Source organism: Rhinopithecus roxellana, chromosome 17 (assembly GCF_007565055.1).
Source record: "Rhinopithecus roxellana isolate Shanxi Qingling chromosome 17, ASM756505v1, whole genome shotgun sequence".
NCBI classification, from domain to species: Eukaryota; Metazoa; Chordata; class Mammalia; order Primates; family Cercopithecidae; genus Rhinopithecus; species Rhinopithecus roxellana.
In genome coordinates, this window is record NC_044565.1 from 28,844,321 (window position 1) to 28,862,062 (window position 17,742).

Here is a 17,742-nt window from a genome sequence, read left to right on the forward strand (position 1 = left end):
ATTTACAGAATAAATATTTCTGCTGACATTTGACTGATTATATCAATTCTGAAGTTCAAATTTTAATAAGGTATTACCAAGCCCAAGAATAAACAAGCTAATCAGGCACAGTTTTCTAGTCTCTTCTTTGTATTAAATGATAAGTGAACTTAAAGCTATGCTTTGTCTTATTAATATCTGCTAAATATGGATGAATTACTGAATATATATTTATTCTTAAACTCATTTGGAGGCAAATATTTACAAGGCTTTTCTCTTATAATCTGATTTTAATATCTCAACTGAAACTGATTTATAACACGTGACTTCAAATGTGGTATTAGTTAAAGGGGCCGAGAATTAATGAGCTGATTCTATCAAGGGTTTCTTGAAACTGATTTTGAAAGGGGGAAAATATTTCTATATTTTTAATCAAATTTTAATTGTAGGAATTTTCATGGCAAATATCAGTCTCACATAAACAAATCTTTAATAATTTTGCATGTGCATATATTTGGTTTTATCATATTGTTAACTGAGTTAGAAACTCACTTGAATATTCTGTGCCATCAAGCGAACATCATTTCTAGCTTACAGGTGGATTTCTTCATTTCTTCTGGAATTAGTTACTAAGGAAGTTGGTAAAATATGTTTCCTGGAAATCTTTAAAACTTGTGTATGAGACACAAGGTGGGGTGTGTTGGTGAAGGCTGACTGTCCATTTCTGCTATCAGCTAAAGAACATCATTCCACCCATTTTGTACTTGCATAGGCAGCCTCCTGTTAGAGTCACTGGAGAGTACACAAACATCTTCCTGTAACTGGGTTATAGTTATATTGTAGAAACGGCTAAACAATTTAACTGTAATGTAGCAAGATATGTGATAATTAGTAAGCTTTATTCACTCAAAAAGTGCTCACTCTGTGACAGTGAACAAATCCCAGGCACACTTAGAGTAAGTAGCCGCCTCCCAGAACTTTGTGTGAATTGCTTGTGAAGTGCGTCTCATGTAACATAAAAGTAAACAGATGTAAACATATACTTAAAAAAAGATATAAGGATTATTTAAAGACCAGCACACCAATTTTGGAAGAGAAGTATTTTCGGTACTAGGCTCATTTTCTGATAAAACTCACTCCTTCACTATATTAGTCTGGGTTCTCCAGAGAGACAAAATCCATAAGATAGGAGGTATTCCCTCTTTCTCAGGGGACTTCAGTGCTTTTTCTTATTCAGCTGATTGGATGAGGCTCAGCCATATTATGGAGGGTGAACTGCTTTACTCAGAGTCTACTGATTTGAATGTTACCCTAAATAAAGACCACACACACACAAACCAACTTCAGAGCCACATCTAGACTGGCGTTTTACCAAATAGCTGGGCACCATACCTTAACCAGGTTGCCACTTAAAATTATCCATCACATGCTTTTACACAATTATACACGGGCTTGATTTAATATCTTAGGTAAAAAGATTTTGTTTTTCTCATGTAATTATTTACTTGGTCCAATTTGAGAAAAGTTTAAATGTTTAAATCAAGTTTGTCCAACCCACGAGCCATGGGGCCGCATGGCCCAGGACAGCTTTGAATGCGGCCCAACACAAATTCATACACTTCCTTAAAACACTATGAGTTGTTTTTACATTTTTTTGTTCATCAGCTATTGTTAGTGTATTTTATGTGTGCTTCCAAACAATTATTCTTCTTCCAGTGTGGCCCAGGGAAGCCAAGAGATTGGACACCCTTGGTTTACATGATTTTGTTATGTGAAGAAAACCTTCTGCGGTGTTCTTTGTGACTCTGGTCTCATCACGACTTCCTTCCCTTTGTCACAGCTTCATTGTGGTCTGTGAGTCCTCTCAGCCTTGTCTGGTTCCTTCCCTCCTCATTCCCCTCTTAGGCTCTTTTTCCTAAGAAATCTCTTGCATGTCTTGTACCATCTTGGTGTCTGCTTTCAGAGAACTGAGACGATGCAGTGTTGGAGGTTCATGTTTTGTAGCCGGGGGAGGAACTCGGGATGGATCAGAGTGGTCCTGTGATAGGGCCCTACAGAGTTCTGGTTTCTAGGTATTCCTAGGGACCAACTCAGTTGCCCAAATGTTTAGACTTCCTAATCTGATAAACTAGCACTCTGATTGACGGAACTTCTTGGAGCCATGGGTTTATGTATTTTTTTACATAAATACATAAAATTTCTTAAAATTTAAAGATTCTTTTGAGGGGAGTTAATTAAGCTATAAGCATCTTTTATACATTTAAATACAAATAGTTAATGAATAAGTACTATGTGTAAAGTATGGTGCAGTTTTAGGAAAGATGAGTAAGTTTTGGTCTCTGCCTTTATTTAGATGAGAACATAGGAAAAACAAACCAGAATGGAGTGGCTGATATAAGAAAATGAAACGTGAAACTAGGTGGTCTGAAAGAAAAAGTGGGATTAATCACAGGCTGCTTCCAAAAGAAGAAAGTAAAGAAGAACATGTCATTTGAACTGGATCTCTTAGGATGAGATATGGCAGGAGAGGACAGTGAGACCAGTGTTTGGTGGAGAGAAAAGAGTGCATGCCCAGCAGAGCAGGAAGTTCCAAAGACTGATCAGAGAGGAGGATGTTTTAGATGAAGTGAGGAAGAGGGAGTAATGCTGGAGAGGGAGACTGCAGTCAGTGGTTGAGTGACCTGCTGTCAGGGGAAGAAGTTGGGAATTGATTCTAGGAGAAGAATTTCAAGCAAAAATATGCTTGCATATTTTACATATTGATTACCAATCTATAATTCTAACTGTGGTTTAGGTGTCAATCCCATTCACCCTGTGAATGACAGGGACCTTGTAGCGTGTTTACTCACACCCCATCAAATACCCTGTATAGAGCATGATACTAATGACATGGCAAGTTTTAGCTCATGTGACTTGATTTATATCCAATTGAACTTCATTATCTGTGAAATAAACAATAAGACAGGGAAAGAATAGCTATATTACATATTTGGAGTAACACAAATATAGCTGATTAAAAAATTCCTTTGAAAGATAACATTAAAAAAAGTAGGGAAAGGAATAGGAAGATAGATAGTAAATAGAAAAAAAAATCATGCATGGCAAATTGACCTGTAAAATAAATATTTGACAAATTCCTGAAAACAAACATTTGGCAAAATGTGCCCAAGAAGAATGTCCTATCTTTAAAATAAATGTAAGTTTAAGAAACATCCACTTTGGTCCAAATGATTGTTTTTCATGATGCATTAGCAATCCCTAGTGGGCTCATACATGTGCCGGCCAGGGTAGACATTGTCGGACTGAAGTAAAAACTGAGAAGAGCAAATACAATGTAATTAATGACAGTCTGTTTTATAAAAATAATAATTCCATAATGACAAAATGTTATACAATGGCAAACACAAGGCATATTAATTCTATGCAAGTTTTATTAATGTTCTTGAAGAAATTATTAGTTTAATTTTTTTTAATTTTGAAAATATTCCAACTCACAGAAAAGTTAAAAGGATAATACAATGAACATCTTTATGTCCCCCAGCTAGATTCAGATTAACCACCGCTTAGCCTGTGGTCATATCTGTTCTCTTTCTCATGCTCTATCTCCTCTTTTATCAAACTGTTCATAAGTAGTTCACAGATACCATGACAAATCACCCCACTGTTACCAGAATTAGCCTGTATAACCACTTCACCATGTCTACACTCAGGAAAGTCTCTGATGTAAAAATGAGATCTAACACACAATCCACACTCAGATTTCTCAGTTGTTCTCAAATATCTTTTTTGAAACCACTTATCGAGGTCTAATTGACATACAAAAATTGCCTACATATTTAACATGAACAACTTGGTGAGTTTGGAGACAAGCAGACATCTGTGAAACGATTACTACTATCTGTACCAAAACATATCTATCCCTTCCACAAGATCCTTCCTGGCCTTTTTATTTATTATTATTGATATGATTTGGTGATAAGAACACAACATCAGATCTACATTCCTAGTAAACTTTTTAACAAGAAATGGGGAAAGGATTCCCTATTTAATAAATGGTGCTGGGAAAATTGGCTAGCCATAAGTAGAAAGCTGAAACTGGATCCTTTCCTTACCCCTTATACGAAGATTAATTCAAGATGGATTAGAGACTTAAATGTTAGACCTAATACCATAAAAACCCTAGAAGAAAATCTAGGTAGTACCATTCAGGACATAGGCATGGGCAAGGACTTCATGTCTAAAACACCAAAAGCAACGGCAGCAAAAGCCAAAATTGACAAATGGGATCTAATTAAACTAAAGAGCTTTTGCACAGCAAAAGAAACTACCATCAGAGTGAACAGGCAACCTACAGAATGGGAGAAAATTTTTGCAACCTACTCATCTGACAAAGGGCTAATATCCAGAATCTACAAAGAACTCAAACAAATATACGAGAAAAAAACAAACAACCCCATCAAAAATTGGGGAAAGGATATGAACAGACATTTCTCAAAAGAAGATATTCATACAGCCAACAGACACATGAAACAATGCTCATCATCACTCGCCATCAGAGAAATGCAAATCAAAACCACAATGAGATACCATCTCACACCAGTTAGAATGGCAATCATTAAGAAGTCAGGAAACAACAGGTGTTGGAGAGGATGTGGAGAAATAGGAACACTTTTACACTGTTGGTGGGATTGTAAACTAGTTCAACCATTATGGAAAACAGTATGGCAATTCCTCAAGGATCTAGAACTAGATGTACCATATGACCCAGCCATCCCACTACTGGGTATATACCCAAAGGATTATAAATTAGTCTACTACAAAGACACATGCACACGTATGTTTATTGTGGCACTATTCACAATAGCAAAGACTTGGAATCAACCCAAATGTCCATCTGTGACAGACTGGATTAAGAAAATGTGGCACATATACACCATGGAATACTATGCAGCCATAAAAAAGGATGAGTTTGCGTCCTTTGTAGGGACATGGATGCAGCTGGAAACCATCATTCTTAGCAAACTATCACAAGAACAGAAAACCAAACACCGCATGTTCTCACTCATAGGTGGGAACTGAACAATGAGATCACTTGGACTCGGGAAGGGGAACATCACGCACTGGGGCCTATCATGGGGAGGGGGGAGGGGGGAGGAGGGAGGGCTTGCATTGGGGAGTTATACAAGATATAAATGATGAATTGATGGGTGCTGACGAGTTGATGGGTGCAGCACACCAACATGGCATAAGTATACATATGTAACAAACCTGCACGTTATGCACATGTACCCTAGAACTTAAAGTATAATAAAAAATTAAAATAAAATAAAATAAAATAAAATAAAATAAAATAAAATAAACTTTTTTCTGTAAGTACTATGCTGTAAAGTAGATCTCTAGGACCTATTCATCTTGAATTACTAAAACTTTGTACCCTTTGACCAAAACCACCCCATCTCCTTCTCCCCACTAAGCCCTGGCAACCACCCTCCTACTCTCTGCTACTATGAGTTGGACTACTTTAAATTCCTCACCTAAGTGGGATCCTGCGGTATTTGTCCTCTTGTAACTGACTTGTTTTGCTTAGCATAATGTCCTCCAGGATATTCATCTGTGTTGCTGCAAGTGGCAGGATTTCCTCCTTTTTTAAGTCTGATCAAGTGCCTTTATAACTTTTTTATTTGAGTTGCTTTTTGATTCAGGAGCTAATTGAGACTCATTCATTACATTTGACTGCTGAATTTTTGTGCTCTTTCCCAATCTCAACCATACCCCTAAACCCACTCTGTGCTCTTCAAGATGTGGAAGGCTTTGCTATGTCCTGCAGAATGTGCCACATTCTGAATGTGACACATTCCTCCTTATTAGATGCAGGACAAACCTTTCTGAGGAAAGCACTACTCCTGTTCTTTTGGGAGGTGCTCTCATCGCCCCATTGCGGGGCACGTGATGCCAGGTTGACTCCTGATTGGCAGGATGCTCACCCAGTTCGACTTCTTTCTTGTCCAGAGGGTGATTGACAGATCTCTCCATTGTAAAGATGCATTACCTCCTTTCTAATTAATAGCTAATCTGAGGAGTGGTATTAATGCACATGCTAATTCATAGTTCTTAAAGCTCTGAGTCAGTTTTGGGGAGTTGGGTGTTGGTGGAAGTTCTTGTAAAAGTTCAACATGACTTTACTGATTACAGAAGCGTGCTTTTCCATATGCAGGAAAAGACACTCAAGTTAGTGCTGGAAGGGACCCAAGTGATAATCTGGTTCAATTTCATTTTTTTATTTACAGAAAAGGAGCTCAAGTCATCTCAGTGAAATAGTAAGAACCATACTCCAGATCCCTTGATTCCAGTCCAATTTTCGTTCTAGTTGTTTTTGAGGTGCATTTACTTAGTCCTTCAAGAACCAGAGCAAAATCTTGGACAATCAAAAGAAGGCAAAGGGACACCATGGACAAGGATAGATTATGCTATTCTTGGGGATGTGTATTTGAGATAATAACAGCAGAAGGTGATGGTTCTATAATAAATAAATAAGATATCATGTGAGCCACAGATTTGGGTCACATATGTAATTTAAAATTTTCAAGTAACCATTTACAAAAATGAAAAGAAAGAGCTGAAACTGCAATAATATACATTATTTAACCCGTGTCCCAAATATGATCATTTTAACATGTAATCAATATTTTAAAAATTATATATGAGGCTGGGAGTGGTGGCTCCTGCCTGTAATCTCAGCTCTTTGGGAGGCTGAGATGGGTAGATTATTTGAGGTCAGGGGTTTGAGACCAGCCTGGCCAACATAGCAAAACCCCATCTCTACTAAAAATACAAAAAAATTAGTCTGGCGTGGTGGTGTGTGCCTGTAATCCCAGCTGCTTGGGAGGCTGAGGCATGAGACTCACTTGAACCCAGGAGACAGAGACTACAGTGAGCTGAGATTATGCCGCTGGACTCCAGCCTGTGCGACCCAGCAAGATGCTCTCTCTCTCTCTCTATATATATACATATACACACACACACACACATATGTATATATATACACATACATATATATGTATATATATAATATTTTATAACCCTTTTTATGAATCAGTATGTACCCTCTACTTTTTAGCACATCTCAATTCAGAGTAGCCACCTTTCAAGAGAGCAAAATAACCTCATTCGACCAGTGACAATCTTGTTGAACGATGCTGCTCTAGAAGAATGAGGAAATGTCAAATAGAGGTACCTACTAAAGGGGCAAGGAAAGCAATTGCCTGACACCCAAAATAGGACCTAATAGATATTGGGAGTTAGTGGTAATATTTGGAATGATAATTTTATTTCTCTACCTAGGTCTTCAGGACTTTGGGTTCCCTGAAGGTATTCAAATATTAACTAATAACTTTCCATATTTCAAAAGTCTATTTTAATGTTATACATTTATTTTAAAAATATACTGGCAGACTAATGTCAATGACAGTCATATCATTACATAAGTCAAACTAACACTTAGGATTTAAGATAGGGTATGTGGACTGTGTGGTCATCTAGGGTGAGAAGGGGTTGAATGTGCTATGATCACTACTTTGAATTTCTTATAATTTTCTCTTTGAATTTATGTTTTGTAAATAAAATCAGGTGGGACTCAAGTGTGTGCTGGTGACTGCATCTTGCTGCCTTCAGCCTCCTGCTCCCCAGAACGAGTTCTAGGCTGCTGACTTCTCACTTCACCCACGGGTCTGGAAATGGCATGGGGAGGGGCGAGAGCAGGTGCACGCACCTCACACAGAGTTGTCCACACTTACCTGGCAATTACCACTGTGCCAGCAATACCATATTAAATAACAATTTAAAAATACCACGATAGCTCAAAAGAAAGGTAGAAGAAAAAAAAAAAGCTTTTTTATTCCTGCTGTTTCAAACAAGGCTTCCCATTGTCATTTTGCACTAGGACCTAGAAAGTATACAGCTGACCTTGTGCTCAGTGTTGGAGAAGCTGCTTTCGTTCTGATTCCCATTGCTATTAACTGTTTTGTGGCAATTTCAGTTGCTGCCCTTTTAAAAAACAAAAATCAGGGAAATAATTATTTCCTCATAAAGGCAGTTTGGTAGACAAATTTTCGAAAGAATGTGAGACATGGATAATCATGAAATTGGAATTTTATGTAGAAAATATTGGAAATACCTGATCTGGACACAGAATGTGTTCAAAAACAACGAAGTCAGGCAACTCAACAAAAAGCCAACTCATTGCATGGCTGTTAGGGGAAGAAGACTAACTTTTGAGGGTTTGTTTTACATGAAATAACCAGTTAACTTACTGAAGTTTTCACTATTGTGGACTTTCGGTGGAATTTTGTAAATACAGGGTAATTAAATAAAAAGTTTCATTTAATAATATTTGGCACTTTACATGTGCAGGGATTTAGTAGGTGAAGCTATGGGCCAGATTGTAAAATTGTGATCAGTAAGAAGAAAAATAAAACCAGAATAATGAGATGCTATTAATAAATATGCTCTAGTGACCCAAGAGGGCTAGAGCCACATTTCAAAGTCTTTGGAAGAAAAGTGACAAGACTCTGATGCAAACAATTTCAGGAATACTGACCAGGGTGGTGTTGTGGACGTTGTGCAGTGTCTCAGCAGTCCTAGCAGTGTGCTAGCACAGCTGGAGCAAGCATAGCTCTGTTCCTGCCTGCCTGTGGGCTCACCTTAGGAGGGAGGTTTCTTTCTTGCTATCCCTGAGGTTTCTTTTCACTTTTAAGTTTCTATAATCCACAAGGAGTTTAAACAGAAATGTACCGAGAATTTAGATCATTTTCCCAGTACATAAGGACCTGTCTCTCTCCTGCTAACATTAACCCTGCTTGAGACTTAGAGAAAGAGGCGTCACACTTAGAAAGTCTCCTATGGGTGTAATGTCTACCCAGTGTTTCATGAAAGGATATCCCGGGGTGGTTAGCTTTTTGTTTTTCTTTCTTTCTTCCTTCTTCCTTCTTCCCTCTTTCCTATTTCCTCTTTCTTCCTTCTTCCTTCTCCTTCCTTCCTTCCTTCCTTCCTTCCTTCCTTCCTTCCTTCCTTCCTGCCTGCCTGCCTGCCTGCCTGCCTGCCTTCCTTCCTTCCTCTTTTCTTTTCTTCTCTTCTCCTTTTATTTTCTTTTCTTTTCCTCCTTCTACCTTTCTTCCTCTCTCCCTCCTTCCCTTCCCTTTCCCTCCCTCCCTCCCTCTCTCCCTTCCTTCCTCCCTCTCTCCCTCCATCCCTCCCTTCCTTCCTTCTTTCTTTTTTTTTGATGGAGCATCACTGTGTCACTCAGGCTGGAGTGCAGTACAGTGGCATGATCTCCGCTCACTGCAACCTCCGCCTCCCGGGTTCAAGCGATTCTCCTGCCTCAGCCTCTTGAGTGACTGGGATTACAGGCACCCACCACTATGCCTGGCTAATTTTTGTATTTTTAGTAGAGACAGTGTTTCACCATGTTGATCAGCTGATCTCAAACTTCTGCCGACAGTGATCTGCCCACCTTGGCCTCCCAAAGTGCTGGGATTACAGGTGTGAGCCACCGTGCCTGGCCTTACCACCCTATTTCCATCTTGGATTTTTCCTTACTTCTCCTCCAGCATTTTTTTTTTTTTTAATGGTGACCAACTAAATGCCTATCAATTTGTCAGAACTGTTTTAGACTTATGATTAATATCATCATTCAGGGCATTCATTCCAAGCTCTCAGAAACCTAAGACCCTGGATTGCCAGTTGCTTCCTTAGCCTTCATGCCTGCTTTGCTTGAAGCAGTGTATATTATTTTGTTCTTTGGTGGCATCTGTTTTCACATCATAATCCATATTACATACACTCCTTGGGAATGAATATGAGTAGTTAAATTAAACTGGTCATGAAAACAGGGAAATAATTATTTCCTAATAAAGGCAGAAGAATGCCAGTAACCTCTGGAGATAGCTTGAGGACTCTTCTCTATCAGTCATAACCCTCATCTTCCCTGGTCTCTAGCCATCTTCTTGAACACCTGTATCTATTTGAAATTCTTCAAAAAGCAAATTTAGAAATTAAAGACCACTTCTTATTTAGGCCATTGAAAAAGATCAAGTGACAACTGGCTGATCTTGGGGACTTGAGTTCCATCACCACACATAGAGTGTGGCAGATCACGTCTTCCAGGATTTCTGATAGACACAATCCATTCTTAATGCCTTGTGTCAGGCATCCCTGCTGCCCTCTCACCATTCTTAATAATAAGACAAAAGTGATATTTTAGGGTAACAGTTAATAAATAATGTGACTTATCCAATCACACCTTTCACTAAAATATTATTATCTTTTGGCAGATTCATTACTGTAGAGACATCAGGATCTGATGAAACATTCTCTAATTCTACCACTACTACATTTTCCAGAGTTGTCTTTCTTTTAATTTAATTCTCCCACTCTGAAAGCATACTGTCCATTGCAATTACTGAATGAGCATTTAGTCTCCCATAACTAAGGCATTTTCATCTTTTCTTACGGAAAGACGATTAAAAGGTCCTAATGTTGCTATGATATGGATACATTTCATCCCACCCGAGTGAATCAAAATTTCCTTTGTTCTTATTACTACAAGTTAAGACAAACTAAGTGTCTAGGCACTTCACTGCAATAGTTGAGCTACCTTATCACAGGATGTGATAAATGTTTCAAAACATAGTCTATCGATTGAATAGAAAAGTTTTCAGATCTTCCTTGGGCAGAGGTGAGCCTAGAGGTAGAGAATCGCAAGATAAGCTTTTATAGTTGTTATGGTAGCTGGTTTACAGTCTATTATGTTTGTCACAAAGCAATAAATCTTTCCACTTTTAAAACGCTGTGTGGCTAACAGAGATATCGAATCACTTTGAAACCGAAAGGGTTGATTTTGTTATTTTATAGCCTCTCTACATTGATCATTACATTATTTTTAAATTAAAATCTTAGTACTACACTAGAATAAAATAAAAGTTGGTAAAGTTTTAAACTTTTTCAGTATCAATACATTTTCCTGATTTTTACCTTCACGTAACTGTTCTATTTCCCTGGAGCACGGATTGTCACATTAAAATCATTGCATATCCTGAGTGTTTATAATGTGCATACACCTTAGTCTATTATCAACTCTAGTAAAAACACATAAATATAATCTGCAATGTGATGTTTATCTAAGAAGATAATTTCTCCATGTCTATTTTGCCTGACCTCCAACCACGGGCCTTGGAGGATGTATTTTAGTTGTACTGGTCACTGGTTTATCAGGAAGGACCTCACACTGCATTATGCATTTTCATAACACCCTGGTCTTGATTGAGAAGTGTCATATCCTTTCTCTTCAACCTCTGTTTCTCAGCCACATCCATTCATAACCTAATTCTCCCCTTCAGAATTGTGGTGATATAAACCAGGGTCACAGATTAGCGATTTTGCAGCTGGAAAACAAGGCAATTCCACTTTGTATTTTATTATGTATTTATTCCTCAAGGGATCATTTCCTATTTATTGAAATTTAGAAAAACAACAATTCCTTCCAGACTGATAATGATCTGGTAATCAATGTGAAATATATTTGTAAAACAAATACAGATTTACAGGTTTCTCCTGTGAAAACATTCAGATGCCTGAAACAGCCATTTTAATAGTTATGCTGTATTTGAACTCTTTAAAAGATACCCTTTTAGGAGATAACATGTTTCCTGTGATTCTGCCACATGTGCTACTTTGTTATAATTTATGATGAAGACTCTTTTATACTTAGATAAAAGGTTTATTAAGTAAATGTTTGTATTAATAGTGTAAACTGACATAAGAAACTGTTCATGAATATTTCACTAATTTTTAACAATGATGATAGAATCAGAAATTCACAGAAAGAATATCTAAGAACTTTGAGCCATACATAAATTCATAAGAATATAGATTTACTTTGCTTGCATATTGTTTTTTTTTTTTTTTTTTTTTTTTTTTTTTTTTAAGCCAGGAGCTGCTTTGATTATTTGGGCTGAGGTGTTGATAGCCCAAGGTGTAGTTCTTGATTACATAGGTAATATACATTAAGCTGAATAGAAAGCTGATAGTAGTGTAGGCTGAATGCGGTTAATTAGCTGCTTATTCAAATACCCTGTTCATTATTTCTTCCTCTAAGAATGAGACTGTTGTGTGTATGTGTGTGTCTGTGTGTGAGGCAAAAGTAGGATTTTAATGATATTGGTACCATTTTTTTGAGGAGACCTTGGGAAGAGAAGAGAAAAAAATCTTTATTTAAAAAGATGTAAAGACTTCAACATTCCAAGGGGACCACAGAGATTGAATTTATTTATTCTGTAACATGTCTATGTTGATTATTTGAATTTTCTAGTAATTTTCTAGTGAGTTCTACACTAGTGTAAAAAGGAAAAGCATGATTTCAACCTGTCATTACAAAGCTCTGGTGGTTTAGAGGAGTTTGCTTATGTGAAAATGGGGTACAGTTAGTTACCTGAGGTTTGTAATTTGGTCTTGTTTCATGAAATTAAGAAAACTAAAGAAAATGACAAGGTAATGAATATCTGATACAGTGCTTAAAAAAGTCCTTTGAGTGAATATGACTGTAGGGAGGGAAATACAAATCTCATTTTGTTTACTGAGTCAATCCTCACAAAAACACATTTCAGTTGCAAAATTTTGCAATAAGTAAGAGAAAGAAATTCAGCAAAGGTTTAAAAATTTTCTGACTTCCAGTGTATAAAATGAGAATGGTAATGAAATATCTGCTTCATAAAATTACTGTAAAGATTTAAAAAGATAACATACACAAAGTTCTTAGCAGAGTGTTTGACATATACCAATAATTGGAAACATACAGCTTTTTAAGAAAACCAGGGTAAAAAATAAAAATTTTAAGAAAAATAACATTTGGTCACATGTCATCTCCTTCAAACTGGGCTGTTGGTTTTCCCCATAGAGATATGTAGCTATTAAAAAAACAAAAACAAAGATACCAAAAACACAAAACCCAGCCCCCAAACATTTTAGGAATAAATGACCTGTTAAAAGTACAGCAAAACCATGCCCTGACCTTGAAACAGAGTCTATGAATTCTGAAAGGGTGAGCAAAAACATAATAATTAACTATATACCTGCCCATCCAAACAGTTGTTGCAGAAGTCCTGGTCCATCTGTTTTTATAACAACTTTGCAGGTTTCAACAGGATTTGCTGCATTTAGCAAGTCATCCAACAGCCTTCAGGGAAAGGGTGATCATGTGTAAGGCTTCGAAGTCAGCCACAGACAGTATTTCTCCTTCTTATGCTCTGGAATTTGGAGTCATTTTACGGAAAGGAAGTTCAATTGAGCTAAACGGTTTGCTTCCCTCTGAATTAGAGGTCACAAAGGCCGATGGTGTAAGAACACTTCCTCCAACCCACATTTTTGGCTCAGGGCTCTGTTTGAAGCATTTTGTGATTAAAGCCATGCCAATACCAAAGCACATAAAGACTGGACCCAACACTGTTTTTGTCTGGCTGAATTGCTGTGTATTTCTGTGAACATCTAAGATGTAGAAATAATGAAATACTGTAATTTTGCTTGTGCGGACGTTGTGAAATTAGGAAACAGTGAAAAGGAATTTCCCCAAACTCCACCCTGTTTAAAAAGCAATTCTCATTATTCCCTTTGTGTTGACCACATCACAATGCACCTTAAACTCCTCATGGAGCTACGGAGCCAGACTTTCCCGCCAGCTGCCCCATCACAGCTTGTTGACTTTTATTGGACTAATTAAAGACAACGTTTCATACATCTACATTGGGAAACCCACTGCAAGAAGTAAGAGAATGAGTCTATGGATATAAGGCTATTGGGAATGGATTTGATTTTGAGAACAAGTTTTCTTCCACTGTCTTTTTCAAAAGAAGACACTGGAGATTTTCCTGATGATAACTTCAGAAGACTTATTGACGCTGCTTTGAGATGGGGTCCTCACATTTTTTCTTTTTAATTTATAAACAAAATATGGGTCTTTTCTATGTATCCAGTCTTTTGTCTTTAATATTAAGTGACTTAGGAAGAGAATCTAACAGTCTTCAGTCAGAATAGGGATATACTAATTTTCAGCTATATAGTTGATAAATCTGTATTTTTCCTGAAGAATTATTTCTCTTATGGGATACAAATAAGTGGTAGAAAACTGATTTTGGAATAAAGGATATTAACATATCAAACATAAAGGGTCATTTTGACTTCAGAAGACTCTCTCTCTCTCTCTCTCGTCTCACACACACACACACACACACACACACACACACACACGGACACACAAGATAATGATATCTTCCTAGCAAGTTTAGTTAACATTGGACAATGATAATTAATTTGTAGTTTAGAATAACCTCTCTTATTTACATAGCTTTTAAATATCAGAAACCTGAATTAGAAAACACTAAATGCTGAGATAAAAATGCAAAATCCTTTCTGAATAGAGGACAACAATTTTTCATTTTATTTAGTGCCCTGACTTGACTAATTTGTCTTCACATTTTTATAATACTAAAACTGCATGTGTGGGGCTTTGTGGCTAGAAATTTCTCAGTGTGGCAGAAGTAGATTGTTGGAGTTGCCCCCATTTGCCGAGTTGAGTCTGGGGTCCAGTTGGCCACCCCGGCTGTCCTGAGGGAGGGCGCTTGATGTCTTGGCTCTGAACCCTCCTCCCAGGTGCACCTGTTCTGCCAGGTCCTGTTGTCCTCACCAGCAGCCCCACCTTTGACTGGGTGATTGCTAGGAGCCAGAAAGAATTTGAGTGACTGGGCTCCTCTGTCTTCCCTCCCTGACTTTCCCTGGCTTCTCTAGTCTCTTGCTCCCTTAGAAAAGGAGAGAAGCCAAAACGCAATTTAAGTGGCTTTTTCTGAGTCATTGGCCCATAAGGGGTCTTTATGGGGAGGTTGAAATTCAATCCACTTTTAAGAAAAAGAGTTTTCTTCTCTATACACACACGATCTGGCCAGCTGTAGGTGTTCCTGGGGAGAACAAGCACTCAAAATACTCAGAAAATCATCTATAAAGGATTGAACAATAACTGCCAGGATTCAGGAGATTTCCTGGGGATTAATGAGTAGCTGGGAGGAATTGGTGGCCTTCAACTGTACTCTGGGCAGTTAACCTCAGCCAGTCAGTCCTTCCTAAGAAACACCTGCACTGAGGCGGTGATTGCTATTATAGGATATAAACCTGGAAGAACACTTTTAGTGTGATTTTATTTCAATGTGCCCTTTGCTTCTGAAAGACTGCAGCATCGTGTGGAGCATTTGGTGGCTAATAACACAGCACTCGTTACCCTGCGATGCACTTCTCATCACATTAACCAAGCTGATTAGAATAATGTTTAAGAGAAAAATTAATATTTTATTGTTGTAAAAAGTCTTGTAGAAAACCTTTTAAAATACTAAATACACAGCCAAGATTGTATTGAGATTAGAACAAACCAGGAATGATTTTTATCACAAGTACAATTATAACATTTATCTCAAGAGTGAGGATTTTTTTCTCATGGTGATAAGATCACTTCAAAAACCTAAAAAAATAATTATTTGGTCCCTTTCTGGCTAATCTTTATACTGGCCAAATAGTTTAATAGTTAAAAGCTTCATAACCCAACTTTACTAGTGTTTTAATTAGATGAGGAAAATCCAGGAAAAAAGTCATTTTTAATTCAACATGCAAACACTTCTCTACTTCTTACTGTGATTCTCATTCACTTCATCTTTAGAGCAGCGATCCCAGCAGATTCAAAACCGGCTTTGTCACTTATGTTATTTGCATCTTAAATGAAGCAAGTTTGAGGTGAATGGTTGACACCAATGCCAATCGAATGCTGCAGAGCAGGGGTCCGCAATCCCTGGGCCACAGATCGATATTGATTGGTGGCCTATTAGGAACTGGGCCACACAGTGGGAGGTGAATGGCTGGTGAGCCAGTGAAGCTTCATTTGTATTTATAGCCACTCCCCATTGCTCACATTACCCCCTGAGTTCTGCCTCCTGTCAGATCAGTGGCGGCATCAGAGTCTCACAGAGGCATAAACCCTGTTGTGAACTGTGCATGTGAAGGATCTAGGTTGTGGGCTCCTTATGAGAATCTAACACCTGATGCTCTGTCACTGTCTCCCGCCCCCTGCAGATGGGACCATCTAGTTGCAGGAAAAGGAGCTCAGGACTCCCATTGATTCTACATTATCGTGAGTTGTATCATTATTTCATTATATATTACAATCTAATAATAATAGAAATAGATAGTGCACAATAAATGTTATGTTCTTGAATCCTCCCCAAATCATCTCCCACTCTTTTTGTCTGTGGAAAAATATTATCTTCCATAAAACCAGTCCCTGGTGCCAAAAAGGTTGGGAACCGCTGTTCCAGGGAACCCAGGCTGCTCGTGCTTGAACGTCTCCATGTCAGAGCTTACCTTTCAGGATGACTAGTGAGCCACCCTACCCACACAGCAGGTCCTGAAGCATCAGCAGAAACGCTTTCTTTACTCTTCACCTATTGCTTTGCTTTGAAAGTCTACGAAGTCAGTATTCAGGCTGATAAATAAGTAGATCAGAGGCATATTCTTTAGTTCTGTTTCCTAATGAACATAATTTGGAAATAACTGGTTCTGGAAAACCTAAGAATGAAAAACAAAGCATACAGAGTCAGCAAAGAGATGTATTCCAGATCTCCCTTCCCCTCCTGGTGAGCCTTAGCTACCAGGAACCATCTGGTAGGATGGAGGAGACAGGCTGGAAGGGCAGGAACTGAGTTGCAGCTTGTAGGGGCTGGTTAGGCTAATCTCTGAGGTCAGAGCAGATGAAAGTGGGTGGTCCTACAAACATGGGTCTGCAAGTGGACACAGAGCTGGCATCCTGTACCTTGCTTGGATATTCTCTGGGTCTGTTCTGTGGATGGCCTCAGTGTCTGAATGGGGTAGGAATTGAATGTCAAGGACAAGACAGTGCGTTCCTCTGCCTCTCAGGAAGGTGGCTCCTCCAGCCTCACAGCAAAAAGAGATGCAATGGAGCTTTCCCGGAGAAAAGGCATTGTCTCGTTTTCTAATTCCATTACGTGAAACGCGTGTGTTAAATGGGAATGGAACGCATGTGTTAAATTTGGAATGGCTTGAATTAAGATCAGTAGGAATCCAGGCTCAAGTTTTAAACAGGTCATGCTATGTACTCTTGTGCACTGTGTAAGTCCACACTAGTTCAGCGATGGTTCCTGGTAGCTGAGGCTCACCGGAAGTGACAATTCCAGGAACAGGAAGAAAGGGGAGGTAAGTTGTCATGGTTAAGCACATGGCCCTGGAAGCCAATTCTTTCTCACACCCATCAGCCACCTGCTGGGATATGAGCCAGCAGGTCACTAACCTCTTTGAGTTGTGATCCCCTGGATGCTTCTAGTCCTCAGTGCCTCTTCTTCAGTGGAGTTGCCGAAGTACAGTCAGGCATTGCATCAGGACAGGTTGGTCAAGGAAACGCACATTCAATGGTGGTCATGTGAAATTATCTTGGAGCTGAAAATTTCCTATTCACTAGTGACTGCATAGCCATTGGGATGTCACAGTATAATGCATTGCTGACATGATTGTGGTGATGCTGGTGTAGGTACCTACTGCACTGCCCTTGTATAAAAGTATAGCACATGCAATTATGTACTGTACTGAACACTTGATAATGATGGTAAACAACTGTGCTACTGGTTTATTTATTAGGTTATAATTTTAATTGTTATTTTGGAGTGT

The 17,742-nt window shown here is 38.3% G+C and overlaps 1 long non-coding RNA gene across 1 annotated transcript; it reads right to left on the minus strand.

Annotated features, from left to right (window-relative positions):
* Window positions 1–603: 603 nt before the first annotated feature.
* On the minus strand, window positions 604–17,458 carry LOC115894227. Its single transcript, XR_004054259.1, has 4 exons — window positions 17,369–17,458; window positions 16,426–16,629; window positions 13,104–13,277; window positions 604–841 (listed from the first exon to the last, which is right to left on the minus strand). It is a non-coding gene; the product is annotated as an uncharacterized LOC115894227 (long non-coding RNA).
* Window positions 17,459–17,742: the final 284 nt, after the last annotated feature.